Source organism: Pleurodeles waltl, chromosome 4_1 (assembly GCF_031143425.1).
Source record: "Pleurodeles waltl isolate 20211129_DDA chromosome 4_1, aPleWal1.hap1.20221129, whole genome shotgun sequence".
Classification (NCBI taxonomy): Eukaryota; Metazoa; Chordata; class Amphibia; order Caudata; family Salamandridae; genus Pleurodeles; species Pleurodeles waltl.
In genome coordinates, this window is record NC_090442.1 from 106,727,783 (window position 1) to 106,747,177 (window position 19,395).

At 43.8% G+C, this 19,395-nt stretch overlaps 1 protein-coding gene across 1 annotated transcript in view; it reads right to left on the minus strand.

Annotated features, from left to right (window-relative positions):
• Positions 1–14,641, minus strand: part of LOC138287422 (pseudouridylate synthase 1 homolog) — a 40,950-nt gene extending 26,309 nt beyond the window's left edge. The window contains exon 1 of the mRNA XM_069227839.1: positions 14,490–14,641. The gene's annotated coding sequence lies outside the window, so the exon portion shown is untranslated. The remainder of the gene's footprint in view (positions 1–14,489) is intronic.
• Between the last annotated feature and the right edge of the window lie 4,754 nt (positions 14,642–19,395).

Sequence of the window (19,395 nt, forward strand, 5' to 3'; positions counted from 1 at the left end):
ACTTTGGAATCTGATCAGCAAGTGTTGGTCCTTTCCTGAATGGTAAACAGCATTAGTCAGTCCGGGATTTCCACAACACACAGAATAGGGATGTTTGATAACAGAATATTGTACTCTAAGCTCCACTCCAGTCGCCTCAATAGCCAGAACAGTAATCTGCTTGGCAGTAAAGCTCTAAAATATAAAGATCTATTGACAGCTATTTAATGGGCAGTAGCAGGCTGCGATTCTTCAGCAATCTCCTATCATCTCTCCCCTAAGCTATCCTCTCTCACTGTTCTGTCATCTCAGCTATCCGTGTTCTCACTTGTCCTTTGTCCCTTTGTCTTCTTTCTTTTACTTCGCACCTATCCAGCCTTTCCGCTTTCTCTTCTCTATTTCTAGTTCCATTTTATTTCCCTTCTTTTCCTTTACTCTTCTTTCCCCACCACTTTCTCTGGCTCATCTGTCCACTGTTCCCTCTGTCCCCACCAGGCATTCTGCATCACTCAGTTATCCCTACCTGCCTTTCCCTCCTCCTTCGGTACCTTTTCTTTTCTGTCCAGTTAAGCCTTTCTATGCCCACTCTTCTGCCTTTTGTTTATATTTTTATTTCCTCCTCTCATTAGCAGCAGTCTCGCACCTACACAAGAAGGTACTGAAGATGATATGAAGTTCAAGAGGTGAACAGCCTTTGCTTTGTTTGTACTGTCCCAAGCTGGTCCACTTGAAAGGTGTACTCACTGTTAGTGTCCAATGGTGAGAGATGCTGTTGTACATCAGATTGTAACACCCCTCAACTATTCTCTTCCAAACACTTCAGCAGCCCAAAAGCATGTGATCACTGGATGTTACTAAATCAAGGTTGACAATATTAAGATACAATAACACTGCATCCAGTACATTGACATAACCACTTAATTGCCGAGTAAGTATATTTTCACCGTGAAGTGTCCAAAGACCTCGCCCCATTGTTGATACACTTGTGGCAATTCACAACAATCATAGGAGAGGAAAACACATGGCATGAGAGGCTGGTATCCGGTGTAGTACCTCAGTCCTTGTTGTGGGTGTGTCTTGATGGAGACCCATCTACTGCTATGGAGGCAGAACATCTCATATAAAGCCCCCAAGTTAACAAAAAACATACTACTAAAGTAATTCATGAGTTTGGAATACATTACAGTTATAATATATGTATGTATGTATTTGGTATTTATACAGCGCGTTCCGGCTGAAGCATCGAAGCGCTCTAAATAATATTACAGTGAAGTACCTCAAACAATGCTGTTTGGTTCATAAATGTTGAACAAAAGGATCAGGGTAATGATTTCATAATGTATTTGACTGCAGCATATTCAATACCTATACTCATACCCCACACCCCCCTGCTTTACTGGTCGAGGGTTACCACTATTAATAACCTATCTTTTAGGGTTGACCATATTTTGTATTTGATATGTGAGAAAGTCATGCTTTCAGCATGTTCACCCCACGTTCTCTGACTGATAAGGAGGTAACTGGCCCTGACTGTGCCCTGGGCTCTGCTAACCAGGCCCTAGGCCAGTGCTCTGAATAAATGGTAACTGGTAAAGTGGTACAATTACAATTGGCAATGACAGACTCCTTTAAGTCCCTAGTAGATAATAGGGCAAGGGGGATTCAAACTACCTATAAGCCCCCTAGTAACATGGCAGGGACCTTTAGAGACCCAGTAGATTTTCTGCACTGGAGTGTGCACTGCTGCATTGCCTGCTGTCATTTTTAAAGGCAGCCCTGCCTTGCAGACTGTTAAAAAAAGGTAAAATGTGTACAATTCGACCTTGGAATTAAAGGTACATCCAAAGTGATAATCAACCTTATTTTTACATGTAGGTCACCCCTAAGGTCTCCCCTAGGTGCCCCAGGGGTGGGGTGCCATGTAACGTTAAGCAGGGACATTATAAAACATGTTTTATATGCCCTGGTGAGGTAAAACTGCCCCTTTCGTTTTCCTCATTGTAGATACTTAGCTCCATAGGATAATATGGGAATATTTCACATACGCATAAGTATTGCTAGGAAGGAGCTAAATGGGTCACTAAATGGCTCAAAAGATTGGTAATGATAAATCCAATATCTTGCCACTGTTGAATTAATCGTAACTAATACAGAAAAGAGGTTATAGGACTTGCAAGTGGTCTCTCCTGATTGGTCAGCCTTAACAGGATTAGCCAGGCTGCTTTGATGAGGTGATAAGTGGCCTGCACTAAGCAGAGGTTATCTGATAGGGGCAGGTCAGCAGCTGCAGAGGCCAGGCAAACAAGGGAGAGGGTTAAATCAAACTGGGCTTCAAAAGGAGAGAATGCCAGCCATCCAGCCCTGCCCTCTCACCCTGTACCCCACAGATAGACAGCAAACCCAGGAATGGAATTTGCAGATGGTCTGGAGGGGGGTGCTATGGAAATGAGCCACACCAGTAGGTTGGTTTCACCAAGTCTTGCTCCTCCAAAGTAAAGTCGTCCATCTTGGATATTAAAGTACAGTGCTTTATGAGACAAGAAAATGCCACACTCTGGAGGAAGCTGTCTTGCGTTTGAGAGGCACCCTGCATCTCATTGGACAGGGGCGTCCCCTAAGATGATTGAGCAAATGTGGCTGAGCTGCATTGCAACCCAGATCTGGTGCCTGAAATCACAAGAAGAAGGATTGCACTGCTGGAACCCTGTCTGCAACCCCTGGGACTGCCCTCTGAAGTACTGCTCCTGTTGCACACTGGAACAACAGCCCTAAGGACTTCGCCTTGCTTCAAAAAGGACTCAGGTGTGGACTCCCTGAAAGCAAGATGTTAACAGAGCTTCACCTGCACCATCACCATCAAGAAGACCCCAGCCGGACAGCGTCCTGTGGCCTTTGAAGGAATTGGCCAGGTGCATTCTGGGAAACATAGTCTCAACATCCCAAAGACCATCTCAGAGCTTCTAGACCCTTGGATTGGTGTTGTGGACACCCAAAGATCCCTGCCTGGAAACAAGAAGAAGGACTGCCCTGCTAAGCCCTTGGTCTGTACCGAGAAGGACTGCACTCACAAGGACTGCATCTGCTGCACACTCTGGGCTTCAAAAAAGAAGACTTTGCCTGGCTTCTAAAAGATTCAGGAGAGGACTCCCTGTGAGCGACAGGTATAAAGGAGCTACCAGAAGTCACCTGCATCAACTTCTGCCAGAAGAGCCCAGCTGGACAGTGTTCAGTGGACTTTTAAGGATTTGTCCAGGTGCATTTTGGGAATTGTAGTCCCAACATCCCAAGAAGCAACTCAGAGATTCTGGAACAAAGTTGTGACCACTTTCCTTCTGGAAGTAATGTTACATTGCGAATGGCTGGAACACTTGACCGAGTCCCAGGCCACTGCAGCCCTTTTTTTGTTAGTGTTTTGAACGCTATTTCCTTCTAAGCACTAGTTGTACTTTTAATATTTAAAAAATCATATCTCTGGTTCCCTATATTGGATTTTTCTTGTTTTGGTGTCATTTTAAAGATAAATGTATTTCTTATTTTTTTTTATAAATTGGCGTGGAATTTGTATTGTGTTGTGCCTTACTTATTTACTATATTGGCGTATTTAAATGCTTTACATACCTATCTCCTAAGTTAAGCCTGCCTGCTCATTGCCAAGCTACCAGGGGTTGAGCCAGGGAGTGATGTTTTGAGACCTTGATTGGACCTAACATTGGGTTCGTGGCCTTTTTACTAGTGCTAGGTGTGTACTTGCCCCCTACTAATATTCATACTTCCAGCATTGTATTTTTTATATCTCATATAAAGCCCCCAAATGAAATAAAAGGATACTGTCACAGTATTTCATGATTGTGGAATAAACTGCAGTTATAATCTGAATAATATCACATAAAGTACCTCAAACAATGTTGTTTTAGTCCGTGATTGTCAAACAAAAGGATCAACAGGGTAATAATTTCATAATGCAGCTAACTGCAGCATACTCAATCTTTAAATTGCACCCCCAAATTCATTACTCTACGAGGGTTGCTACTATTAGAATGCCCTATTTTTAGGGCTGACCATATTTTGCGTTTCAGCCAGTCCTACCTCTGCATACATTTAAACAATCATATCATCCTTGAAGTAAGACATACTGCATTTGGCATTGCAACAAACTCAACAAATGTTTCTGCTTTCACAGAGCTTTCCTTTAAACAATGATCCCGCTAAAGCTATGAGTGAATCATATCAATAGTAAGGTGCTGATGTTAATAAAAGATAAAAGTAATCAGTGCAAAAGCAGAAGTGCAAATTAACTATTCTGTCGTATTATGGTCTCCTCCAATTGTCAGACTGCCTTTCGACAATTTTACTTTTACCCATAATAAATCTGTATACAGAGGTACTATCCAGAAAAATTGCCAGTACTTCCTTTTTATATAGAAGTACATGAAATGTATGTCTTGATGTGTGTAGGAAGCTGGTGCTGTATATACTTTATCAAAATGACATTTAGTGCGCAGAGTCCAGAGGTTAAATTAGATAATACTAATGCTCTCTTTTGTGGTAGTGTAGTTGAGCAGTTAGGCTTATCAGAGGGTAGTGCAAAGCATTTGTGGGACGCACACAGGCAATAAATGAAGCCCACAGTAAATGACTAACTCAAGGCCAATGGTTTTTATATAGCAAAAATATATTTTGTTACTTTATTTCTAGAACCACAAGATTTAGTTTGCAGGTAAGTACATTTGTAAGTAAGTATCAAACATATGTGTCAACACCACTTTGTTTCAATTTGGCAAGTTATACGGTTTTCGGATAAATAGCAATAATCTGTTTTAAAAGTTGACAGTGCAATTTTTCAGATAGAGTTCTGGGGGAAGGGAAAAGTTAGCACAGTTTCAAGGTAGTTCCCATGGTATTGCAGTCTCAAGCACTATGATCCACTTTGATTCCGATCTTCGAAGTGTCCGTTCACTATCACCCCCTCTGGGTCCCTGAGTAATATGTTGGATACCACAGTATTTTAATTAAGATCTATTTCCATTATGATGTTCCCACATGTGCTTGGCCACCGAGTAGGTTGTGTCTCTCTTATTAATAGCTAGATGGTGCTGTAAAATGCGTAATTTCAATTTATTGATTCTGCTGCCAACATATCTCTTACCACAGCTGCAATCCAATACATAAACTACAAAAGAAGTCTCAAAACTAAACCACTCAGTGATTTTCATCACTCTCCCATCATGTGGTTTGAAAAATGTCACATTGTTGCCAAATGAACATGCCTTGCATTTGAGAGACACCTCTAAAAGCCTAACTGTTTCTGTTTAAGCCAGTTTGAGCAATCAATTTTTTGTGGTGCCATATAGCTCTTTGTTAAATTATGACACAGTGAAGATGTTTTCTTGCAGGTGATTTTTCGTTGGTCTTGTAATATTGCTTTTAGTGTCTCATTCATCAGCAACAGTTTCCAACTATCTTTCAGGGGTTACTTAGTCAGTTGGCTGGCAGCATCAAACTGCATTTAATATCTTAAATGATTATTAGCTGTATTTTTAACCTGATTTGTTTTCTTTATTAGCAATTATTCTCATTTGTGCTTCTTGGCTCTTATCATGGTATCATGAAGCACATATGTTGAGTACCCTTCAGTGATAAATCTTGTGTACATATCCATAGCTTGTACTTCAAATCCATTGTCCTCCTAACAGTTACGCCTGACTCTCAATAGTTCACCATATGGTACAGTCCACTTAAGTGCTTGTGGGTGACCACTGTTCATGTGTAACACACTATTACAGCTGGTCAGTTTCCTGTGAACCTTAGTACATATTTTGTCATTTTGTATATCAATCCCAATGTCTAAATAATTAATGTTTGTCACACATATTTCATACATGCATTTCAAGTGTAGGGGATTACTGTTAAGTGAGGCAATAAACTGTCCAAAGTCTGTGTTCTCCTTACAAGATTAGAAACAGGTCATCGATTTAACATACCCATAAGATCACATGTTCCAAGATTTCCAAGTAATCTTCCGTCCATACAGTCTCTGCCTCCCACCACCCGATTGTTAGGTTTGCATATGTTGGGGCAAAGGACGTGCCTATCGCAGACCCTCTCTTTTGTAGATAGTAACTGGTATCAAAAAGAAAAACATTGTGGGGTAGGCAGAATTGCAACATCTCCATTAACATTTCAGTGTGTTCTAATAGACTGACGGACCTAGAACTCAGAAAATATCTGCAAGCATTTACACCATCCTCGTGTTCAATGGAGGTATACAAGGAAACAATGTCTATCGTCACCATTACGTAGTTCTTGTTCCATGGTATACCATCAATTCTATTTAAAAAGTCAATTGAGCCCCTGAAATAAGATGGGAAATTGGGTACATAAGGGAGCAGGAAAATGTACACAAATCTGGAAGTGTTTTCTAATAAATGATCTATTGAAGTCAGGCTAGTTCGGAGTTTGGTTTGCAGTGGCTGTGTATTGTGGCATCTGTTGGGATCCCACGAGCTTCACAGAGTTCCTTATTTAACAGACTTTGAAGAACAGATATATCTGAGATTCCTTCAGACTCCACCTCCAGAATAGACAGTGCTCTTAGATGATGAATACCTGTTGTAATGATTGAAGAGATTGACTGATGGTCTGGAGAATCAAGCTTCTGTCCTTTCTGTGCAATAAATTTTTTTGCTTCAGTTTTCTGGAGAATTTATATTGGTTGATTCTGGCTACTGCTAAATCAATGCATGCTATTGGGCAAAATATCAGTCTCTTGTTCAATAAGTTAGTGTTTAGCTTCCAATTTTTGAAGAGGGGAGATTTATCACCAGGTCTTTGTGTGCTTCATATTCTTTTCATCCTTCTTGCCTCCTCCTCTTTTGCCCCTTCCTCTTTGATCTCTTTGCTCTCTTATGTTCGTATTCACCTTGTTTTGAGTTCCCCTTCCACACCTCCTTGTTCCCATGTTCTAAAGGCACATTTCTCCTGAAAAATCCAGCCTGGGTAGCATTGTATTTGGAGCCTCATCCCCAAACTAAGCTCAGAGCTATCAATACTAGATGATGCTTTTTTTTCTCAAAGGCTTTATCTATTGTTTGACTGGTATAAAAGGAGTCAAATCTGTTTGTGAATGTATATATCTTGCCAATGGGATAATCTCCTTTGTCTTTGTTAATTTGTTTTGCTTTCTTCATTTGTACTTCCTTTTTTAATGTTTTTCCAGTTTTCTTCTCTATTTCTCCCGAAGCATTCTTTACTTCCTCTAAGAAGTGCACAGACTCCAGAGCATTTTCAATTTCTTCAACTCTTTCCTATTTTCTCTCCAATTTGTCTTCTGCCTGTATGCTAAGTGTATTCATCAACTTCATGGAACAGTCTACCGTATCCATCTGCCACTCTTTTAATAGATCTTGATCCATGTTGTTTAGTGTGGGCGGAACATAGATCCTCATGCCGCTCTGGACCCTCCCACATTCCATATATTCATTTAATGTTGCCTTTTCCAACCATTTGTTAATTTCTGTGATGCAGGCTGTTGCTTTATTCATTTTCAAGGTTTCACATCCTGTTTTGCTTGTGTGACTGACTCCTCTATCAACTTATTATTGCCTTCATCAAATAAGGTTTTAAAGGCTTGCTCACACCTGGTCAGCCTCTCTGCCATCATTAGCGGTCAGTACAACTTACAACTAACTCTTCCACTTCCATACCCCGCACTTTTTAACCTTTTCACAGCGTTATTAAAGATTTGGCAACACTGCAAAGCACTCATGAATCCGCTGCTTTTTAGCTTCAAATAACTCACACTCTGCAGTGAATCACCGGAATATCCTCAACTAGTTTGCATCGCTCTTTATAAAGATATGCAGGCTGTGGGAGACGTCCTATTCAAGTAATACAGAAGGTGAGGAGGGTAAACCCTTCCACGCATCTCCTCTGAGGCGTTATGGTAACAGCCCCCACTACCCCCCCAACTCCTGATTCCCCGCTCACTGTGTACTGCAGGAAATCCACGTGTTGCACAGACGTACTCCCTTATGTGGCGATCCCAGGCAGGTATCCGATGGGCTGCACAATATTAGAAATACCTTCTCTTAACTAGTTTCAGGTTCTAGATATCCCACCTGGTGTTTTTCCTTTTCTACCACGCAGTTCCACATCCCTTGATTTCTCCCTCTCTCTCTCACTGTCCTCCTGCTCTACCTGTCCGCGGTCCACATTCCGCTGCCCATTCTTGCTGCTACTTCTTCCCGCCTCCCACTGCCAGTGCCAGCACTTTCACTGGCTCTCGTCCTCCTTGTTGCCCTGCCTGCCTATCTTGCCTTGCCTTTCCTGTCCTGCCTCTTCCTCTCCCTGCTTGTTTGCTTGCTCGCTTGTTCACCCGCTTTCTAGCCTGCTCCATTTTGTTCACTGCCTACTCCCCTGCCCGGCTACCCGCTGGCAAGCTCTGCCTCAGCTTCTGCCAGGGTGGACGGGTAGGTGGGTTGGCACCCAGCGCTTGGAGCGGAAGTAAGCATCCTGAAGAACCTTGAAGAAATCTGCCTGCACCCTGTGTAGAGAAGGGGGTAGAGAAGAAGGTTTCACGAGTGAAGTAGCCTTAGAAGCTGCTGCTGAGTGTGCGCCAAGGGATTCTCACGGAAGCGGCCCAACTAGGTCTGGGTGCGGCTTGTGGGATCCCGGTGGGACCTGCTCATAGCCCATCCACCCTAACTGCCGCCCCTACTGCCTGTCTACGCCACTACCGGCCCTCTTCAGGATACTTCCCCAAAGTCTGATGATAACCGAGTTACCACACCACCTGCTTCTTGTTACTCATCACCCGCTGCCATTGTGCTACCCTGTGAAAAGCAAACAGCAACCAGCACAGCAAGAGAGCAACAAGGCTATAATGCGCTCTGGTAGAACTAGGGCTCCCCCTACCTCTCATCAGAGAAAGAAGCCAAGTCGGGGAGGAGGGACTGAAACATCTGAGGCCCTAGTTAATGTCATTAACACTACCGATCCAGCAGGGTCCTTGTAGGTCAGAAGCTCATCTCCAACCACCCAGGCGAGGTCCCACGACAGGATTAAGCCAATAGGCCCCAGGTCCGTGCAAGACATTCTCACAGTTACAAAGTGCCAGTCCAAAATTGACGCCAAATTTCTTTTTCTTAAGGATCCAGTCTCTACTATCTACGCAGCAAACTCAAGTATCACAGGCCTGCCATCTCCCCGGGAGCCAACTATCATCTGTCAAGTAGCCGCTTTTGGTTTAGCTGCAAATACATTGTGCAGCCTTAACCCTGTCAGATGTTTGCCAACCCCACTAGCACCCACACCACCGGAGCTATGTGCTCTTCAAATGGCAACTAAGTCTTTTACAGTTGCACAGGTGCACGCTCATGGCCCTGGAACACGGCTTCTGTCCAAAAGGCTAAGCTGATAACTGTGGCGGCTGCGCAGATAAATCCAACATAACAGAATCCACTCACTTCCTTTCCTCCTGTCCAGTACGGTTAGATCCAAGGCAGCCAACCCAGCTCGCAAGTACAGACCTATCTCGCTCAGCAGGCTCGAATCCAAACTACCCATCGAGGATCTGTCCTAGTGATTCCACTCTTGGCACAGGCTGAGCAGACCCAGTGCCTGGTCAACACTCATCAAAGGACTCAGACAGGTCTTGCCTTAGCGTCCTCCCTTCTGACAGTTTTGCACCCCATGACAAACTAGTAAGCTGTACACGGCAGAATCCTTCTTTGCTCTCCTCCCTGGAATGGGAGGCAATGGTGGCAATATACAGAGATTATGACAGAGATGGGGCCTCGGGGCAGAACCAGACCTGCTCTACGCCGCGTTCAGCTGTAGCATCCTGCTCTGACACTAGGCACCGACTCGGCACCACCACACCTCTTGAGATTCCTGCAGATCCAGGTATACCAACAGTTTTGAACATTATACAGAGTACCCTTCAGCTCACGCTGAAGCCTTATACTCCCAATCTGCTAAAATGGACTCAAATCAAATTGTTAAATACGTTAGCAGTTTTCACTTCAGGATTGACTCAACAATTGCAAATCTTAATAATCTGATAGTTAGAGCCTAGAATTCTGTAGACTCTTGGCTACCTATCTGTTCTTGCACCTGTTCTCCAATCTTGGATAAGCTAGGGTCCCTCCCAGAAACCCTAAGCAGTGCCTTTGAGGATATGAAAAAAGTTCTGACCCAAAACGGGATAGCCAACTCCAACCCTGCTAACAACACTAGGAGTGACAACCCCCCGCAGCTACAAACAGCATGCCTACAGGGTGTGCCTCAGGAGTCTTCTAAGTTATACAATCAACAAGAACATACTTGCAGTTCAAAGTTTCTCCATGCTATCATCTCGGTCATAATTCACCCGGGGGTCGTGCAGAAAACATGCAGCACTCCCAATACTTGTTTTGTTTAATTTTCATCCATAAAGTGAAGAGTACAGAAAACATGGAGACATGTTTCGGTCAAAGCCTTCAGCTGGCCACAGAGTTTAACATGTGTAGGGTTCTTTTTAACAGTGGAATTATCCCAACCTACGACCATCAGTTTAAAAGAGACTAGAACGCTAACTTTCCCGAGAATTGTGCTCCCTCATTAATGCATTTCTAATATAACTTAACGCACAAAAGGGAGCTCAAAACATATGTTGATGACACAGTCTAATACAGAGAGTTTAACAATTTTCTATAACACGGTAAAAACCCTACAAAACATATGTTTTGACAATTTCTAGGGCTAAGCAAAACACCTTTAATTATCACATTAAATGTCCAAGGAACTCGCTCCATTATTGATGCACTTGTGGCAATTCACAAAAACATTGGAGAGGGAAACACATATCATGAGAGTCTGGCGACCTGTAAACTACCTCAATCTTTGTTGTGGGTGTGTCTTGATGCAGACCCATCTATTGCTATGGTAGCAGAACATCTCATATAAAGACCCCTAATGAACTAAAAATGATACTGTCACAGTAATTCATTATTGTGGAATAAATTAGAGTTAGAATCTAAATAAAGGATCAACAGGGTAATAATTTCATAATGCAATTGACTGCAGCATACTCATTCTTTAAACACCCCCATTGCCCCTTCATGCATTACACAATGAGGGTTGCCACTAGTAATATACCTATTTTTTTTTAGGGCTGGCTATATTTTGTATTTTTATACCTCACATAAAGCCCCCAAATTAACTAAAAAGATGCTGTCACAGTAATTCATGATTGTGGGATAAATTGCAGTTGTAATTTGTTAGACCAGACAGCCTTAGGATGGTCACCCCCCAACTTTTTGCCTGCCTCCCTCCCTCCATTTTTCTGGCCCTGTTTTTGCTGGTTTAAGGACACTGCGCACTTCACCACTGGTTGTTATAAGTTGTAAAGTGCATGTGCTCTCACCCCTACACATGGTAACATTGGTTCCTACCCAATGAGCATATTTAATTTACTTGTAAGTCCCCAGTAAAGTGCGCTAGAGGTGCCTAGGGCCTGTAAACTAAATGCTACTAGTGGGCCTGCTGCACGGGTTGTGCCACCCACATAACTAGCCCTTTAACAATGTCTCAGGCCTGCCATTGCAACGCCTGTGTGTGCAGTTCACTGTCACTTCAACTCGGCATTTAAAACTACTTGCTAAGCCTTAAACTCCCCTTTTTCTACTTATAAGTCACCCCTAAGGTAGGCGCTAGGTGACCCATAGCGCAGGGTGCTACGTAAGTAAAAGGCAGGACACATACTTATGTCTTTTACATGTGCTGGTAGGGTAAAACTCACAAATTCATTTTCCACTACTGTGAGGCCTGCTCCTCCCATAGGCCAGCATTAGAACTGCCATCATATACTTTAAGGTGGTAGATTCTGATCTCAAAGGAGTAGCCCTGTCATGTTTAGTATGGCCAGAATGGTAATAAAAATCCTGCTTACTGGTGGAGTTGAATTTAATATTACTATTTCATAAATGCAACTTTTAGAAAGTGGGCATTTCTCTGCACTTACTGACATCTGTTCCTTACAGCATGTCTCCATCTCGTCTGTGCTGGTTGACAGCTCCCCCTGTGCATTCCTCCCAAACACAGGACACTCAGTCATATCTAAATTCATCTGCACATTGAATGGGTCTCCCTGGGCATGAAGGGTGGAGTGGCGCTCTCATACTTCAATGGCAAAAGGCATTTTTCGACATATATACTGGGCCTCTGATCCCACCAAATCAGACACTTCTGGATCTACACCTGAACTCTGTCAGAGGGAATGTCTGGCTGCCCAAAGGACTCATCTGGACTGCTTTGCTGAGAAGGACTGCTGTTCTGCTTGTTGCCCTGCTGCTTTGCTGGAAGGACTCTGCCTTCTCCACTAGTGCTCTCCAAGGGCTTGGATTGAGCTTGCCTCCTTTTCTGAAGTCTCAGGGCCACAAAGACTTCACCTGAGAGAAGGAAATCTCAGTGCATAGGAAAATCGACACAACGCCTGCAGAAATCAATACAACGCCTGCCTCGCAGCTGAACATTCGTCATATCGCCTACTAGATCGAGGCAGCCTCTGCTCCTTCTACCAGCGCATCAACGATTTTCAATGCATCATCCCTGCGCATCAAAATATCCCTGCATTGCAGTGAGGAACCAAGGTTGCGCTCCTGGAAATCGAGGCATCAACTTGCAGAGTGGAAAGAAACAACGCATCGTCTGTGTCGTACCGGGAAATCCAACGCAGCACCTTATTTTTCAACACATCTCCTCCTCTGCGGCCCCCATGCGTTGGTATTTCTGGCGCATCTCAGGTACTGTGCATTACAAGGATACAACCACTGATTCTTAAGAATTGAGGCTCATTTAAACCTTGAAAAAGTGATATCTCAATTTGTGCATATTGGATTTTAGACATTTTTATCTTATTTTATTGAGATAAATATTTTTTTTTCTACACTTATGTGGAGTACACTTTGTTGTGTTTTCACTGTGTTACTGTATGAGTTATTACACACATACATTACACATTGCATTCTAAGTTAAGCCTGCTTGCTCTGTGCCACGCTACCAGAGGGTGAGCACAGGATAATTTGGACTGTGTTGTGACTTGCCCTGGCTAGGATTGTGGTCCCTACGTGGACAAGGGTATATACCTCTGCCAACTAGAGACCCAATTTCTAACATCATTTAAATATTATATGATAATATATAAAAATTATCAAAAGAAACCTGTCTCATTTTGAAATCAATGGTTGAAATACCTTATAATGCTGTAGTGATATTTGTATTTGACCACTGACTTCATGTCGCACCACTTTGAACTTGGCTTAGCTGTCCACCGTCACACTAGTGATCACCAGTTACAGACTCCATTTTGTATTCAGCTCAGCCTTAGCTTCACTGCTACGTTATGTTTTATTCAGGGCTTTTTTTGAGTCTGTTGCTGATTCTTTGCCGTACAGTACAAGAAAACTACAGACTTTACACTGTTTAAAGTAGAACTGTAAGTTCCCATTGTAATACACAGCAAATGACCTTATTTCATAGATCACTACCACTCCTTTGAAACCACATACCTGCAAACTAAAAACTACCAATATCTAATCTCCTCTAGTCGAATTAGCCTACAAGCCACATGCATGAACTCACATTGCCCCCATTTAACACAATTGAATCCATCACAAAGAAACTGCAGTAAATGTGTGGAATGGATTGCCTGAGAGTGCAAGGCTAGTCCCAATAACAAGCAATAAAAAGTAAACACTGTATTAACGATTAACACTGGGCTTGAAGCAGTGTGCTACTCACCGTAAAATGCTTCAACGCCTCATCAGAGTTAGTAAGGGCTACATAATTGCGATTACACTACAATACAATTACTACAAGTAACTCTGGCATCCCGAGAATCAAGAACCAAGATTTTTTTTTTAAATTATCAGCGTATTTATCCACTTCGGTGAGATTTGTGGATAAAATTCATTTTTTAAGGGGGATATGGAGTAGGATGAATCATGTCATGAGATACAAGTCACAGGCTATCAGAGAATGTTTACACTCACGTTTGGGAAGTGGTTGTAGTGTGTGTAGTGCAGGGGTTGTGTGAGGGTGTAAACTGGTCACCCCCAGAGTTAAAAACATCTACGCAGTTTGAAAATAGTAATGAACCTATTTCACTCACAGAAAGCAAACAATTCTTGGGCGTTCACGGTGAAGACAAGTATAACTTTCAAATTTTTCCAGGTCCATGCGAGAGTATCTCATCTATCCCCGGTATTTTATGTGCATTCGGGGGGCTGCAGCCCTGTATTATCCCATTAAAAAATCAAATATATAACTGAACACTGCAAAGAAAATAACCCGGATGGACTTTGAAACCTTAGGAGGTCATAGTAAGCAGCACTGCTGTCAGGCAGGTGGGAGTTAAAAGATGTGCTCACAATCGCCCAAACGTGCAAAAGTGGTAAGCAAAGTTTAAACAGGTATTTGTAAAGTGTAGAAATCTTTCGAGTATATTTAATCGTCAATGAGTGCTGCCTTACCCGCTAGCTTGAGGCTTGTGAAGAACGGGTGTCCGCGTATCACCTCTCGAAAAGGGCGCCCCGTCCACGCCTGCAGCAGCTGTCAGTGCGCTAGGAGAGCGACAGTGAAAGAACCCCAGCATGCGCTGCTTGTGCTGTCGCTGCTGGTGACGACCTCATGTTACATCCGGAAGTCACTCGACGAGTTCGTCCAGACAGCTCCCGCATAGTTCTTTTTCCTTGAAAGAGCATGCTGGGAAATGTAGTCTTTTCTTCATCATAGCTTTAGTTCCCAATGCAAAAAACAGCAATGATAATAATAATAATAACGGGATACTCTACGTATCATAATGTAGGCTGGATTATTTAGTTGTAAAGTGTGTGTTGCTGTGATGTCAGAATTGCCCTGTAATAAAAATTGATGGCACTATTCACTTGTAAGTAGAGATAAGGTTTGCCATCTAAACCTGCTAACCCACACAGGGCCATCTTGAGTCACATGGTTGTTAACTTTGTTTTTTCGAGAATAAATTGCTTGCACAAATGAAAACTCTAACTCTACCTAACATTGGAATTGTAGTGTTAGCGCGTCGGAACCTTGATAAGTAAACTTACAAGGAGACGTGCTTAGGTCGACGGACCTTTGGACCTTCGGGGACTTCCCAGTACGAGATGTCTCTTTGGCATCACAAACCAATTGATCAATAAACCAATCAATAATTTCAATAACTAATAAGCAACCCAATCAATAACATTTAGTAAGAATCAATGAGTTGAGCACACCATGACCTTTCAGTCATGAATAACCACACCAATTTAGTTTAGGGTTAGGATATTTATTTCCCTATTAGTTACAATCTAAGGTCATCTCTGTTAATCTCATTAGCAATTCATCTCATTAGTAACTCTTCAGATTTGTAATTTGAACGCAATTAATCAATGCATAGAGAATATTAATTCAGTATTAACACGTAACCAATAAGAAGCAACTTAGCAAAGTCTCAGTAGTACATGATTCAACAAAGCAAGAACTCAGTCATTTGTCTATTGCGTAGGGTATTTGGGAACACCTTAACTAACCTCTAATTAGCATTAGCATGTTGGGCTTCATGCAAAACATTTAGCAAACACGAATTTGGAAAACATCTAAACTATGGCCTCTGTCAAAAGAGCAGTTGGTACCTAGAAAGAGAAGGCAAACAGGCAATTACAATTTTTCATCAGATAGTTACCGATCCAACAGATCAGCAAACAGCGTCCGTCTTCGTCCTCAGGACATCAGTCGATTCATCCTCAGCAGAGATAGGACGGGGCAAAGTCTCGATATAGCATAGCTAAGGAATAGGATCTTCCCTCATATGGAGGAGAAGTAAGTATCGGGTAAGGACGGGTATAAGATGGTTTAAGGCAACAGGAAGAATAAACGGCAAAGTCTCAAAAGAATGGCCCCCTTTCTCCTTGGGCTGTGCGGTTAAATCAAAACTGCCTAATTTGCCCTTACCTCCTCATTGGATAATAATTGGTGCATCGTTATCTCTGTCCAATAATCCTTCATGCATTTCGTCAGAATTTTCCACAAACCACAGTTCTCATGTCGAGGATTAGTCCATGTTATTGACATCTTCATCGGTTGGAATGTCAGGTAAGAAAAGTTACACTTTGCGCTCCAGTCAGTGTCTCCATTGTTTTCCCCTACTCTAGTAACCTTGCACCTGTTACAAACTACACTGTTGCATTCGGCAAGTGTAGGAAAGTACCATCTTGCCTGGCATGTTACCCCCTTATTTCACTGTATATATGTTGTTTTAGTTGTATGTGTCACTGGGACCCTGCCAGCCAGGGCCCCAGTGCTCATAAGTGTGCCCTGTATGTGTTCCCTGTGTGACGACTAACTGTCTCACTGAGGCTCTGCTAACCAGAACCTCAGTGGTTATGCTCTCTCATTTCTTTCCAAATTGTCACTAACAGGCTAGTGACCAATTTCACCAATTCACATTGGCATACTGGAACACCCTTATAATTCCCTAGTATATGGCACTGAGGTACCCAGGGTATTGGGGTTCCAGGAGATCCCTATGGGCTGCAGAAGTTCTTTTGCCACCCATAGGGAGCTCTGACAATTCTTACACAGGCCTGCCACTGCAGCCTGAGTGAAATAATGTCCACGTTATTTCACAGCCATTTACCACTGCACTTAAGTAACTTATAAGTCACCTATATGTCTAACCTTTACCTGGTAAAGGTTGGGTGCTAAGTTACTTAGTGTGTGGGCACCCTGGCACTAGCCAAGGTGCCCCCACATTGTTCAGGGCAAATTCCCCGGACTTTGTGAGTGCGGGGACACCATTACACGCGTGCACTATACGTAGGTCACTACCTATGTATAGCGTCACAATGGTAACTCCGAACATGGCCATGTAACATGTCTAAGATCATGGAATTGTCACCCCAATGCCATTCCGGCATTGGGAAGACAATTCCATGATCCCCCGAGTCTCTAGCACAGACCCGGGTACTGCCAAAGTACCTTTCCCGGGGTTTCACTGCAGCTGCTGCTGCTGCCAACCCCTCAGACAGGTTTCTGCCCTCCTGGGGTCCAGCCAGGCTTGGCCCAGGAAGGCAGAACAAAGGACTTCCTCAGAGAGAGGGAGTTACATCCTCTCCCTTTTGAAATAGGTGTCAGGGCTGGGGAGGAGTAGCCTCCCCCAGCCTCTGGAAATGCTTTGATGGGCACAGATGGTGCCCATCTCTGCATAAGCCAGTCTACACCGGTTCAGGGATCCCCCAGCCCTGCTCTGGCGCAAAACTGGACAAAGGAAAGGGGAGTGACCACTCCCCTGACCTGCACCTCCTCTGGGAGGTGCCCAGAGCTCCTCCAGTGTGCTCCATACCTCTGCCATCTTGGAAACAGAGGTGCTGCTGGCACACTGAACTGCTCTGAGTGGCCAGGGCCAGCAGGTGATGTCAGAGACTCCTTCTGATTGGCTCTTACCTGTGTTGCTAGCCTATCCTCCTTCCTAAGTAGCCAAACCTCCTTTTCTGGCTATTTATTGTCTCTGCTTTGGGGAATTCTTTAGATAACGAATGCAAGAGCTCATCAGAGATCCTCTGCATCTCTCTCTTCACCTTCTGCCAAGGAATCGACCGTTGACTGCTCTGGATGCCTGCAAAACCGCAACAAAGTAGCAAAGACGACTACTGCAACCTTGTATCGCTGATCCAGCCGCCTTCTCGTCTGCTTTCCTGGTGGTGCATGCTGTGGGGGTAGTCTGCCTCCTCTCTGCACTAGAAGCTCCGAAGAAATCTCCTGTGGGTCGACGGAATCTTCCCCCTGCAACCGCAGGCACCAAAAGACTGCATCACCGGTCCTCTGGGTCCCCTCTCAGCACGACGAGCGTGGTCCCTGGAACTCAGCAACTCTGTCCAAGTGACTCCCACAGTCCAGTGACTCTTCAGTCCAAGTTTGGTGGAGGTAAGTCCTTGCCTCCCCACGCTAAACTGCATTGCTGGGTACCGCGTGATTTGCAGCTGCTCCGGCTCCTGTGCACTCTTCCAGGATTTCTTTGGGAACAGCTAAGCCTGGGTCCCCGACACTCTAACCTGCAGTGCACGACCTCCTGAGTTGTCCTCCGGCATCGTGGGACCTTCTTTTGTGACTTCGGGTGAGCTCCAGTTCACTCTTCTTCGTAGTGCCTGTTCTGGCACTTCTGCGGGTGCTGCCTGCTTCTGTGAGGGCTCCGTGTCTTGCTGGGCGCCCCCTCTGTCTCCTCACGCAATTGGCGACATCCTGGTCCCTCCTGGGCCACAGCAGCATCCAAAAACCCTAACCGCAACCCTTGCAGCTATCAAGGCTTGTTTGTGGTCTTTCTGCGTGGAAACACCTCTGCAAGCTTCTTCACGACGTGGGACATCCATCCTCCAAAGGGGAAGTTCCTAGTCCTCCTCGTTCTTGCAGAATCCACAGCTTCTACCATCCGGTGGCAGCTGCTTTGCACCCTCAGCTGGCATTTCTTGGGCATCTGCCCACTCACGACTTGATTGTGACTCTTGGACTTGGTCCCCTTGTTCCACAGGTACTCTCGTCTGGAAATCCATTGTTGTTGCATTGCTGGTGTTGGTTTTCCTTGCAGAATTCCCCTATCACGACTTCTGTGCTCTCTGGGGAACTTAGGTGCACTTTGCACCCACTTTTCAGGGTCTTGGGGTGGGCTATTTTTCTAACCCTCACTGTTTTCTTACAGTCCCAGCGACCCTCTACAAGCTCACATAGGTTTGAGGTCCATTCGTGATTCGCATTCCACTTTTGGAGTATATGGTTTGTGTTGCCCCTATACCTATGTGCTCTCATTGCAATCTATTGTGACTGTACATTGCTTGCATTGCTTTCTCTTGCTATTACTGCATATTTTTGGTATTGTGTACATATATCTTGTGTATATTTGATATCCTCATACTGAGGGTACTCACTGAGATACTTTTGGCATATTGTCATGAAAATAAAGTACCTTTATTTTTAGTATATCTGTGTATTGTGTTTTCTTATGATATTGTGCATATGACAACAGTGGTATAGTAGGAGCTTTGCATGTCTCCTAGTTCAGCCTAAGCTGCTGTGCTAAGCTACCTTTTCTATCAGCCTAAGCTGCTAGACACCTCTTCTACACTAATAAGGGATACCTGGACCTGGTGCAGAGTGTAAGTACCCCTTGGTACTCACTACAAACCAGGCCAGCCTCCTACAGCAAGAACGTCTCCTTGAACAAGTTGGTTCTCATGAGAAAGAATTTACTACGGCTACACACACATAACTTCTGGAAAAGTACAGCTTCGTGTCCTTCAGGAAAACAGCACATTACATGTTAGAAAAATACAGTTTAATATGAAACCAGGCAACTAGGCCCAGACCCTCGCTAAGCTAAGGCCTATT